Genomic DNA, 13,801 nt, shown 5'->3' with positions numbered 1-13,801 from the left:
CTCCTATCTATCTATCTATCTATCTATCTATCTATCTATCTATCTATCTCCTATCTATCTATCTCCTATCTATCTATCTATCTCCTATCTATCTCCTATCTATCTCCTATCTATCTATCTATCTATCTATCTATCTATCTATCTATCTATCTATCTCCTATCTATCTATCTATCTATCTATCTATCTATCTATCTATCTCCTATCTATCTATCTATCTATCTATCTATCTCCTATCTATCTATCTATCTATCTATCTATCTATCTATTATCTATCTATCTCCTATCTATCTATCTATCTATCTCCTATCTATCTATCTATCTATCTATCTAGCTATCTCCTATCTATCTATCTATCTATCTATCTATCTATCTATCTATCTCCTATCTATCTATCTATCTATCTATCTATCTATCTATCTATCTCCTATCTATCTATCTATCTATCTCCTATCTATCTATCTATCTATCTATCTATCTATCTATATCCTATCTATCTATCTCCTATCTATTTATCTATCTATCTATCTCCTATCTATCTATTATATATCTCCTATCTATTTATTATATATCTCCTATCTATCTCCTATCTATCTATCTCCTATCTATCTATCTATCTATCTCCTATCTATCTATCTATCTATCTATCTATCTATCTATCTATCTATATCCTATCTATCTATCTATCTATCTATCTATCTATCTATATCCTATCTATCTATCTATCTATCTATCTCCTATCTATCTATCTCCTATCTATCTATCTATCTATCTATCTATCTATCTATCTATCTATCTCCTATCTATCTATCTATCTATCTATCTCCTATCTATCTATCTCCTATCTATCTATCTATCTATCTATCTATCTATCTCCTATCTATCTATCTATCTATCTATCTATCTATCTCCTATCTATCTATCTATCTATCTATCTATCTATCTATCTATCTATCTCCTATCTATCTATTATATATCTCCTATCTATCTATCTATCTATCTATCTATCTATCTATCTATCTATCTATCTATCTATCTCCTATCTATCTATCTCCTATCTATCTATCTATCTATCTATCTCCTATCTATCTATCTATCTATCTATCTATCTATCTATCTATCTCCTATCTATCTATCTATCTATCTATCTATCTATCTATCTATCTATCTCCTATCTATCTATTATCTCCTATCTATCTATTATATATCTCCTATCTATCTATCTCCTATCTATCTATCTATCTATCTATCTATCTATCTATCTCCTATCTATCTATCTCCTATCTATCTATCTATCTCCTATCTATCTATCTATCTATCTATCTATCTATCTCCTATCTATCTATCTATCTATCTATCTATCTCCTATCTATCTCCTATCTATCTATCTATCTATCTATCTATCTCCTATCTATCTATCTCCTATCTATCTATCTATCTATCTATCTATCTATCTATCTCCTATCTATCTATCTATCTATCTATCTCCTATCTATCTATCTATCTATCTATCTATCTATCTATCTATCTATCTCCTATCTATCTATCTATCTATCTATCTCCTATCTATCTCCTATCTATCTATCTATCTATCTATCTATCTATCTATCTATCTCCTATCTATCTATCTATCTATCTATCTATCTATCTATCTTCTATCTATCTATCTATCTATCTATCTATCTATCTATCTCCTATCTATCTATCTATCTATCTATCTATCTATCTATCTATCTCCTATCTATCTATCTCCTATCTATCTATCTATCTATCTATCTATCTATCTATCTATCTATCTATCTCCTATCTATCTATCTCCTATCTATCTATCTATCTATCTATCTATCTATCTATCTTAACTCTCTAGCTCGATATGTGTGCACCACAAAGGGGCCTGCTGAGGCTTCGTCGCCCAAGGGCCCACATAAACCTGGAGCCGGCCCTGTATACACCTATATACATAAACTATACAATTATATACATCTATATATAGATACACCTATATACATCTATATAAACAAACTATACACCTAAATAAATAAACTACACACCTATATAACCTATACACATATACATACCTATATACATAAACTATACACCTATATACACCTATACACACCTATATACACCTATACAGTATACATAAACTATACTCCTATATACACCTATACACACCTATATACACCTATACAGTATACATAAACTATACTCCTATATACACATACTGTATATACATACAAGGGTGACAGGTAACTAGGGGGGAAAAGGCAGTTCAGACAGTAGTCATCTGTGAGTACGAGTATTCTCTCTCTTTTCTTCTTCTATACACACCTCTACCGTTCCAGCAGAGTACACTTCTACACTGGACAAGGCCCCTCTGGCAGTTTCTCTCCTCTACTATTTTTACTGCAAAGCACTCTTCTTTCAGCACCTTACTACTACCTCAACTACAAGCACCTACGTGGTTTTTCAAGATTGTAGTATCTGCGTTGCACTGAACTGTTTGCTACTCCAGTACGATTCTTGTATTGCAATATATTGTTCAAGTAAACTATTGTATTTTGCCTAACGCATTGGACTCGGGCTTAGGTGGCTTCTTGGGTTATTTTTCTTTTTTCTGTGATTTGTGGAGTACCAAGCTGTCCTATACCTTTCCAGGCTAATGTAACCAGTGCCCAGGTGACCCTAGACCCACTTAGCTACTGTACTATCCTACTAGCTAACCCGGCAGCACACTAACACCTTCCGTACACCACAGATGGATTCCCATATTGCCACGTCTTGTCCTTCTTAGGAGGCGGTAGTACATTCTGTTATTAGGGTCTGTGCATGGAAGATGTGCTACGGACCGTAATATGGAACTCCCAGTATCAGGTATCATTATGATGCCGGGAGCTCCGAAGCTATTTACATGTTTTTTGTCTAATACAGCATGTCAGTACAGTAGCGCAAACAGTTCCGGAGCTCCCGGCATCACAATAATACATGATGCCAGGAACTCTGATCTCGGTTCTGTAGCACATCATTCTTATTTACAGACTGTGCATGGAAGGTGGGAATAAGCCCGGAGTGTTACAGCTTCATTGTTGGGACATGTATAATACTGCGGCCGCCATGTTTGTGTCTCTTACATCTATCTCACTCGGAAGCTTCTTCCCCCTCCTCTTCCCCCTCCCATCTACATAGACTTCTATGGATAGCATGTAATGTGACCCCTAAGTGATCTTGTCTTTTAAGGTATATTTGGCGGTCTATTTCTCCATGGAGGAGTGGGAGTATGTAGAAGGACACAAGGATCAGTACAAGGATGTGATGCTGGAGGATCAGCAGCCCCTCCCATCAGCAGGTAATACACATCACTATATACACATGTGCCGTTATGTGACAAGGGGGTGGGGTAAAGAACAAAGGGGGAAGGACAAGAGGTCGGGGAATTCTGGTAGTTTGTTTAATGCATAAATATGGACAGTACCTGGTTACATAAGACACACAGACACTGCGAGCACCGACAACAAGAAGGATAAATAAGAAAGTTCTGGTCAGCATAGAGCTGCGTCGTATAGCTTCTTCCTCCCCAGGGGATTGGGCATGGAAAATGGAGGACAACACACTGGACTGGATCCCCAGCTTTGTGACACTGCAATGTTCTCTAACTCTCATAGTTCTCCAAGGCCTGAGGGGGGGCGTCACCTGACATATCTGACTCCGCCCATCTGGGCGGAGCTTCACCCATCCCCCTCAGCCATCAAGGGATCACACCTAAAAATATAAAAAAGATACTTCCCCAGGTGGCCCGGTGATGGTACGAGCCTCGGCCCTGCTTCATGATTCATGTTTCGGCTGCCTGCGATGTCCCCGTCAGACCCAACGCTATGACATCGGTTCTGTGGCTACACGTTTTATTTGGAGCAAGTTATGAAAGATTCCGTATTCTACTTCTTTTCTGAAAGAGAATCTTATAACGCAGCACCAGCATGGGGGGATTTATGAGGGATCGGTCCTGTCAGACTAATCTGATCAGCTTCTATGAGGAGGGAGGCTGTGGACGTTGTGTATATAGACTGGACCTGGGGGAGGCTGTGGACGTCGTGTATATAGATTGGACCTGGGGGAGGCTGTGGACGTTGTGTATATAGATTGGACCTGGGGGAGGCTGTGGACCTTGTGTATATAGACTGGACCTGGGGGAGGCTGTGGACGTCGTGTATATAGACAGGACCTGGGGGAGGCTGTGGACGTTGTGTATATAGATTGGACCTGGGGGAGGCTGTGGACCTTGTGTATATAGACTGGACCTGGGGGAGGCTGTGGACGTCGTGTATATAGACTGGACCTGGGGGAGGCTGTGGACGTCGTGTATATAGACTGGACCTGGGGAAAGCTGTGGACGTTGTGTATATAGACTGGAGCTGGGGGAGGGGGGCTGTGGACGTTGTGTATATAGACAGGACCTGGGGGAGGCTGTGGACGTTGTGTATATAGATTGGACCTGGGGGAGGCTGTTGACGTCGTGTATATAGACTGGACCTGGGGAAAGCTGTGGACGTTGTGTATATAGACTGGACCTGGGGGAGGCTGTGGACGTTGTGTATATAGACTGGACCTGGGGGAGGCTGTGGACGTCGTGTATATAGATTGGACCTGGGGGAGGCTGTGGACGTCGTGTGTATAGACTGGACCTGGGGGAGGCTGTGGACGTTGTGTATATAGACTGGACCTGGGGGAGGCTGTGGACATCGTGTATATAGACTGGACCTGGGGGAGGCTGTGGACATCGTGTATATAGACTGGAGCTGGTGGAGGGGGGCTGTGGACGTTGTGTATATAGACAGGACCTGGGGGAGGCTGTGGACGTTGTGTATATAGACTGGACCTGGGGAAAGCTGTGGACGTTGTGTATATAGAATGGAGCTGGGGGAGGGGGGCTGTGGACGTTGTCTATATAGACAGGACCTGGGGGAAGCTGTGGACGTTGTGTATATAGATTGGACCTGGGGGAGGCTGTGGACTTTTCTATAGTATTTGATACTGTGCCGCATGAAAAGTTGGTCCATAAAATGAGGACATATGTAAATGAGTAAGTAACTGGTTGACTGATAGAGAACAGAGGGTGGTTATTGATGGAACATACTCTGATTGGGATTCAGTTACTAGTGGGGTACCGCAGGGGTCAGTGTTGGGTCCACTTCTATTTATTATGTTTATTAATGATCTTGTAGAGGGGCTACAGAGTGGAATCTCCACTTCTGCAAATGATACTAAACTGGGAAAAGTAATTAACACAGAGGAGGATAATATCATATTACAGAGGGATTTGGAGAAGCTGGAGGCTTGGGCATAGAAATGGCAGATGAAGTTTAATGTGGATAAATGTAAGTTTATGCATTTAGGCCGTAGAAATTATAAGTACAGTTATGTGGTAAATAATAAAACACTGGGTAAAACTACTTCCGGAAAGGACCTGGGGGTATTGGTGGACAATAACCTCATCTACAGTGATCAGTGCCAGGCAGCGGCTGCCAAGGCTAATAAAATAATGGGGTGCATCAAAAGAGGCCGAGATGCTAAAGATGAGAACATAGTTTTGCCTCTTTATAAACCACTTGTCAGACCACACATGGTATATACCAGGGGACCTCAACTGGCGGCGGACAGCTGTCTGGTACGCGGCTGCAGCTCCCCTCTGCACAATAACTATGAGCGCTTGTAACAAGCGCTCATAGTTACCGTGCAGCAGCAGCACTGACAGAGAGGGAGCCATCGGCTCCCTCCCTGTCAGTCACTCTTGTGGCCGCAGAGGTCACAAGAGGCTGCTCTGTCCTGTCTCTGGTGCAGGCACTCGAGTGACGTCACTGGAGCGCCGGTTCCAGGACAAGGGGAGAGCGGCCTCTAGTGACCACTGCAGTGTGGCCACAAGAGTGAAGAGAAGAAGAGATGCCTGGATCCAGGTGAGTATAAGTGTTGGTTTTTTTTGTTATATGCTATATGGGAGAGGGAGCACAGGGGGGCTATATAGTGCTGAGGGAGCGCACAGGGAGGCTATATACTACTGGGGGAGCGCACAGGTGGGTTATATACTTCTAAGGGAGCAACAGGGGGCTATATACTACTGAGGGAGCATACAGGGGGGCTATATACTACTGAGGGAGCATACAGGGGGGCTATATACTACTGAGGGAGCGCACGGGGGGCTATATACTACTGAGGGAGCGCACAGGGGGGATATATACTACTGAGGGAGTTCACAGGGAGGCTATATGGGAGGAGGAGCACGCAGGGGGGCTATATACTATTGAGGGAGTGCACAGGGAGGCTATATACTACTAGGGGAGTGCACAGGGAGGCTATATGGGAGGGGGAGCACACAGGGGGGCTATATACTACTGAGGGAGTGCACGGGGGGGCTATATGGGAGGGGGAGCGCACAGGGGTCTATATACTACTGGGGGAGTGCACAAGGGAGCTATTTATAACTGGGGGAGCGCACAGGGGGCTATATACTTCTGGGGGAGCGCACAGGGGGCTATATACTACTGAGGGAGCAACAGAGGGCTATATACTTCTGGAAGAGCGCATAAGGGGGCTATATGGGAGGGGAAGCGCACAGGGATCTATATACTACTGGGAGAGCGCACAGGGTGGGCTATTTACTACTTGGGGAGCGCAACACGTTTACTACTGATGTTCAGCTCGGACCTTCACCTCACAATAGACCCCGGTAAGTGGAGCATGACTAACAGTTGTTCAGTACCCCTGGTATATACTGTGTACAGCACCGGGCTCCTGTATATAAGAAGGACACAGCTGAACTGGAGCGGGTGCAGAGGGGGGGGCAACAAAGGTCATTAAGGGAATGGGGGGGGGGGGGGGGGGGGGGTTACAGGACCAGGACAGGTTATCAAGCTTGGGGTTCTGTAGTTTAGAGAGGAGACGTCTTAGGGGCGATCTGATCACAATGTACAAATATATGACTGGAAAGTACAGAGGTCTTTGTAGTGATCTCCTTACTCCTAGGTCTGTAACCATAAGAAGGGGGCATCCGTCTTCTCCTGCCCTCTGGTCGCCTCCTGGCACCGCAGCTGCAGCTTCAGAGCAGTCTATCGGAACTTACAGGCCGCTCAACCAATCACTGGTCGGGACCCGGAAGGAAGCAGAAGGCAGGAGAAGACCGGGAGCATGGAGAGGAGAGGCAATGTATACAGTTTCCTCAATTACACGTAGCCATGCGCAGTCGACGGCTGATGATTTTGATTTTGAAAAACACAAAAAGCCGATTATGGCTCCATGTAATAGGGCGCTTAGAGGGGATCTCCACAGTGTAACCCCTTCAGCAGCTCCATGTAATAGGGCGCTTAGAGGGGATCTCCACAGTGTAACCCCTTCAGCAGCTCCATGTAATAGGGCGCTTAGAGGGGATCTCCACAGTGTAACCCCTTCAGCAGCTCCGTGTAATAGAACCCTTAGAGGGGATCTCCACAGTGTAACCCCTTCAGCAGCTCCATGTAATAGAGCCCTTAGAGGGGATCTCCACAGTGTAACCCCTTCAGCAGCTCCGTGTTATAGAACCCTTAGAGGGGATCTCCACAGTGTCACCCCTTCAGCAGCTCCGTGTAATAGAACCCTTAGAGGGGATCTCCACAGTGTAACCCCTTCAGCAGCTCCGTGTTATAGAACCCTTAGAGGGGATCTCCACAGTGTAACCGCTTCAGCAGCTCCATGTAATAGAACCCAAATTTTTTTTAAACTTTTATTGAAGGATAAAGAGCAGACACAAGCATTACACATATCATAACATAACATGTACATGACAGCTCAGCAGAGCAGAAAGAAGTATACTTGCATCCAATAAATGATTAAACATAAAACAAAATTGGCAGTACAGAAAAGAGAAGGTAGCACAATGTAACAAACATCACACAAGTCACATTACAACTAGGAAGAACATCCGCATATAAACATTACACGGAGTCATACTAGTTCCCTCCTTGAGGGGAAGGGAGATTGTGTTCTCCAATCCGTATAAATCTACTAGGCTGAAACGCCGTCAGAGGTGAGTCACACCACCAACCCCACACCTTGCGAAACTTTCCAGGGCAGCCTCTGTGCTTGTATACAATAAACTCATACGATAGCGTGGAATTAACTAGTTTTTTCCATTTACTCACTGAGGGGGGTCTGACATCCATCCATCTCATCGCTATTGTCTTTCGTGCCATGAATAAAGATGCCCTGAGGAAAATTCTACAATGATGAGGTCACTCCTCTTCGTCCAGTAAGCCTAACAAACATATTTTGGGGGTACACGGTACCGGGATACCTAACATCTGAGACAGCTGGACCGTTACTTCCTGCCAAAAGGATCCAACATCTGGACAAGTCCAGAGCATATGCCAAAAGTCGGATCTCGGGTAGTGGCATCTATGACATTCCTCCGAGGGGTACCTACCCATTCTGTGCATTCTAACAGGAGTGAGATAACTTTGGTGAATGATAAACAACTGTGTCAATCTATTGTTGACGGCAGGGGAAACATACAAATGAGAGGATAGGATGTCAGACCACTCGTCCTCAGACAACTCCCCTAAGGAAGAGCGCCACCTGTCCTCCACTGGTAAAGGATTATTCTCTATTCGGTACTGTATGAGGAATGAGTATAGTGCAGAGATCAGGCCACCAGGGCCCTGAGATCTAAACACACCGATAAGAGGATAATCTGAGAAGGGTAGAGAGGGTCTCGGGAATTGGGCGTTGAAAGCGTGCCGGAGTTGTAAATATCTGTACATGGATCCCCGTGGTAAGTCAAACTTGTCTTGCAATTGGAATGAGCAGAAGACCTGGCCCCGACACACATCCCCCACTGTACAGACCCCATGTCGTATCCAGAAGCGGGGTTCCAGGTGTTCAGAAAAATGTGGTAAATTAGGGTGATACCATAAGGGTGTCTCTGTCATCACTCCCTGATAATGCAGTAGTTTTTTGACTGCGCCCCATACTTGTGATGCTAGCTTGTGTAGCGGCAAAAGCCGGGAGGGTTTTAAATATCCACCCTCCAAGACTGGCCATAAATGCTGGAGGTCCAGGAAGTGAGCCAAATGATGTTCCCTATTAGGTAAAATCTTTGCCTCCACCCACCTCTCGAGATACCTCAACTGTCCCGCCAGATAGTACAAGTAAATGTCTGGGAGAGACATTCCACCATACGCCTTGGGCCTCTGAAGTGTCAGTAAGCTCAGTTTGGATCTAGATGCCCCCCATACAAAGGAGGGAAATAAATAGAGTGTAGGTTTCTGAAAAAGGACATGGGAACTGGGGCTGAAGCATGTTCCAGTATATACAGGCATTTAGGCAATATCACCATTTTAATGAGATTAATACGTCCAGGCACTGCTAGAGGGAGAGTCGACCAGATCTTAAACTTGGATTTTATGTATTCCAATAGGGGATAAACATTTGCCTTGGCATCTAGAGAATATTGTCTACAAATTATGATGCCCAGATATTTAAATTGGGCCACCACTGGCAGTCCTTGAGCATTAGCCGTCCAACCGTCGGGGCATAGTGGCATAAAAACAGATTTGGACCAGTTAATATAAAGGCCAGAATATCTACCAAACAGGTTAATAAGGGAGATCGCCAATGGGAGGGTAGTTTGCGGAGAGGACATAAAAAGAATAGTATCGTCGGCATAGAGCCCTACTCTATCCTCTCTATCACCTATTATAATGCCTTTATATAGGGGAGCCCTCCGTATCCTCAATGCCATGGGCTCTATGGCCAAGGCAAACAATAGGGGTGACAATGGGCATCCCTGTCTAGTCCCTCGAGACAATGGAAAGTATTGGGAATACACGCCATTTACCATAAGCCTTGCTTTTGGGGCCTGGTATAATAAGGATACCCACTTAAGAAAATTAGGACCAAACCCAAACCTCTGCAAGACTTCCAATAGATACCCCCATTCCACAGAATCGAATGCCTTGGCCGCGTCTAACGAGGCCATGGCCCAGTTCTCGCCCTTTGCTCCCCCCACCTGAACAAGAGACTGCACTCTACGGATATTATCCGAGGTAGAACGGCCCGGAATGAATCCCGCCTGGTCACTATGGATAATCTCAGTAATATAATTATTGAGTCTTTTAGCCAACATTTTCGTGAGGATTTTATAATCTAGATTAAGTAAAGAGATGGGTCTATATGAACTACAATCTAGAGGATCCTTGTCAGGCTTCAATAATACAATGATAGTGGCCTCATTCATAGAGTCCGGGAGTCTATTCTCGTCAAAAGCATACTGAAACATACTGAGCATGAGAGGGAGAAATTGATCTACATAACGTTTAAAGACCTCAATCGGGATTCCGTCCGGGCCAGGAGCTTTGCCCGTCTTAATATCTGTGATAGCTTCCAATAGCTCCTCGGTGGTAAACACAGCCTCCAAGCCCTCTCTACTATCTGCGGACAGGGTGGGAAAAGAAATACCATCCAGATAGTCATTTAGTTCGGACTTGGTATAGTCTACTTTGGTTGTGTACAAATCTACATTGAAGTCCGTAAAACAAGCAGCTATATCATGATCCGAAGCGTGAATCACGCCCTGGGAGTCCCTAACCTTAAGTATAGCTGGGGAGGCCGAATTTTGGTGAATCCGATGTGCGTCTGTTTAGTAAAGAATAATTTCTGCTCGCTTTTTCTGTAATGTGGAGTAGATATTTGCGACCTGCCACCAACCAGGCCTGCTTATGTGAGTCACTAGGATCCCGTATAAATTGCTGCTCTAAATGTGTACATTGTGCTGCTAGTTCCATCTCCTCCCGGGCGGACTCACGCTTCAGATACGAAATCGTGGACTGCACACAACCACGCAAGTAAGCTTTAAACGTTTCCCATAGTATATTCTTATTTTCATGAGCATCATTAGCAAGAGCAAACTGAGATAGCTGGTCAGGGATTCTGTCATGAGAACCTATCAGAGAAAGCCAAAAGGGGTGTATCCTATGGTTTCTGGCCTTATAGGCTCCAGTGGTCCGAACATGCAACAGCATTGCCGAGTGGTCCGAGATCCCCCTCTGGGAATAGAACACTCTAGAAACGGCAGATGCCATAGAAGGTGTACCCAATGCATGGTCTATTCTAGATAGGGAATGTCTACCGGCTGCATGACACGAATAGTCCCTCCCATTGGGATGATAGTGTCTGTAAATGTCCACCCATCCAAGTTCAGTTAATAAGGATCCCAACTGTGAACCAGATTGTGAGCTTGTTGGCTGTCCCCCACAGTGTTTATCTATGAGAGGGTTAATCATCATGTTAAGGTCCCCTATACATAGCACTCTCGCCTGCGGGTATGTGGCCGCAAAAACCGCAGCTTGGTGTAATACCCGCAAGGAGGCGTGTGGAGGGTTGTAGATACCCAAAATTACATAGGGGTTACTATCAATGTAGGCAAAGACAAATATAAACCTCCCCTCTTTATCCCTCCGGACATTAATAGGATCCCATTTGAGAGATTTGTTAACTAGTAACGATACCCCTCTGGAGAAGGAAGTATGACAGGCATGTTCAGACCACTGGACCCACTGTCTCCTCAATCTATGAGATGTGTCAGGCGTGAGGTGTGTCTCCTGTAAGCACAAAATATGGGGATTAAATCGTCTAATATGTGAAAATACCATAACACGTTTCCTTGGCGTGCCCAAACCTCTGACATTCCACGACATTACAGTGATAGACGCCATATCTTACCATGAGACAAATAATACATAGCAAAGGTGTCCCACATAAGGAAATATCCCACATAGTAGGTATCATGTGTAATGAGATGCGACATGTGCAATAAAAGAAATACACAGAGAGCTGTACTAGCCCAGTGCTTAATGAACATATCACCAAACCGTGGTGACAAAACAAATTGAAACCAAATCAACTGTAAAAGAAACAGAGAGTAAAACGTCTCCGTTGCACTGAAGTTCGTGACAAGTACCGTACGGGGGAAGAATCCCGCTACACATTAGAATATACTTAGTCACGCCTTACACTAAGAAAGGATATATGAGGAAAAGAAAAGTAAGAACCTGTGGAGACCGTAGCATTAGCGAGAAAATAGAAGTCCACCCACATCCACTCACGCAGAGCAGGAGTACCTGTGTATAACCCGAGCCTCAGTTATAACAACTAAGGGAGCATATACTGAACCATAGTGGTAGAGGGATACACTGTCACTTACGAGATATAGAACAATGCTGCCCTCTAATGGTGGATCACAAGTGCTGTTGGTACATAAAAAGACAGCCACACTCAGGATGAACAGACAGGGAACAACACACACAAGAAACAGAAGGGAAAGCTGTGACACAGACCACCTCCAGAGCATTATATGGTAGCTGAGATCCCACCATAAACCTTCAAGGCCATCATCACATTGGTAATATGCTGTACATTAATCCCATCGCCCAGGGAAGTAACACTAGAGGAACACAGTTAAAGTAGTTATAACAACTAAATAAGCATGTACTGAATCAAAGTGGTAGAGGGATGTACTATCACATGAGAATAATAACCAGCACACAACAGAGAACGTACGAGATAGAGCAATGCTGCCCTCTAATGGTGGGTCACAAGTAATAAAAAGGGACAGCCACACTCAGGATGAACAAACGGGGACCAACACACACAAGAAACAGAAGGGGAAGCTGTGACAAGGGCCACCTCTAGGGCGTTATATGGTGGCTGATATCCCACTATAAACCCTTAAGGCCAGCATCACATTGGTAATATGTTGTATATGAATCCCATCGCCCAGGGAAATAACACTAGAGGTACATAGTTAAAGTAGTTAAAACAACTAAATAAACATATACTGAATCAAAGTGGTAGAGGAATGTACCATTACATGAGAATAATGACCAGCACATAGCATAGGGCATGCGATATAGAGCAATGCTGCCCTCTAATGGTGGGTCACAAGTAATGCGGGTACATAAACAGACAGCCACACTCAGGATGAACAAACGGGGACTAACACACACAAGAAACAGAAGGGAAAACTGTGACAAAGACCACCGCTAGAGTATGATATGTGAGCTAAGAGTTCACTATAAGCCTTTAAGGCCATCAGCACATCGGCAATATGCAGTATATCAATCCTATCGCCCAGGGAGGCGACACTAAAGGTACACAGTTAAAGTAACAGAGGCCGGTCAGCCGTTTTCCATATAAACGAGAAGTAAAGAAGCCCATCACAACTCTTCTTAGAACAGACCATGTCGTCAGTGTGTCCGTGGGCAGCAACTGGTAAGAAATCTTGAACAAACAACCATACTAGGTAGCAGAACACTTGTGCACCAAGATATCAGCCGATATTCATCTACAGGAAAAGCCCATGCTCTCAGGGACGGTTAGGTGAGCGACCATGCTGGCGGTACAACCATTCCTCCGCCTCTTGTGGAGTCCCAAAAAATACCGCTCTCTCACCATCCACCACCCTTAGGCGAGCAGGATATGCCATAGAATAGGGAATATTCTTCTCACAAAGTTTACGTTTCACCACCGTATACGTTGCTCGTTTTTTCTGCAGCTCCGCTGAGAAATCAGGGAAGATGGAAACATGAGCACCATTATATGTGATTTCTGCCAACCGCCTGGCATGGCGCAGGACCAAATCTCGGTCTGTGCTGTTCAGGAGACGGGCCAAGAAAGGTCTAGGAGGCGCCCCAGGCTGCGGAGGCCTAGCAGGCACCCTGTGCGCTCGTTCAATGCCGAACGCAGATGAGAAAGTTACCTCAGTCAATAATGATGTCAGCCACT

At 44.5% G+C, this 13,801-nt stretch overlaps 1 protein-coding gene and 1 pseudogene across 1 annotated transcript in view; one reads left to right on the top strand and one right to left on the bottom strand.

Moving 5' to 3' along the window:
• The window catches only part of LOC138786863 (zinc finger protein 665-like), a 171,550-nt gene that overhangs the window by 68,850 nt on the left and 88,899 nt on the right, over positions 1-13,801 (bottom strand). The gene's annotated exons all lie outside the window — the stretch shown is intronic.
• LOC138787603 (zinc finger protein 850-like) overlaps positions 13,243-13,801 on the top strand; it is a 28,468-nt pseudogene continuing 27,909 nt past the window's right edge.

Source organism: Dendropsophus ebraccatus, chromosome 3, assembly GCF_027789765.1.
Source record: "Dendropsophus ebraccatus isolate aDenEbr1 chromosome 3, aDenEbr1.pat, whole genome shotgun sequence".
Taxonomy (NCBI): domain Eukaryota; kingdom Metazoa; phylum Chordata; class Amphibia; order Anura; family Hylidae; genus Dendropsophus; species Dendropsophus ebraccatus.
Note: the sequence above shows the minus strand (reverse complement) of the source record. Positions and strands in the feature narration are given on the sequence as shown.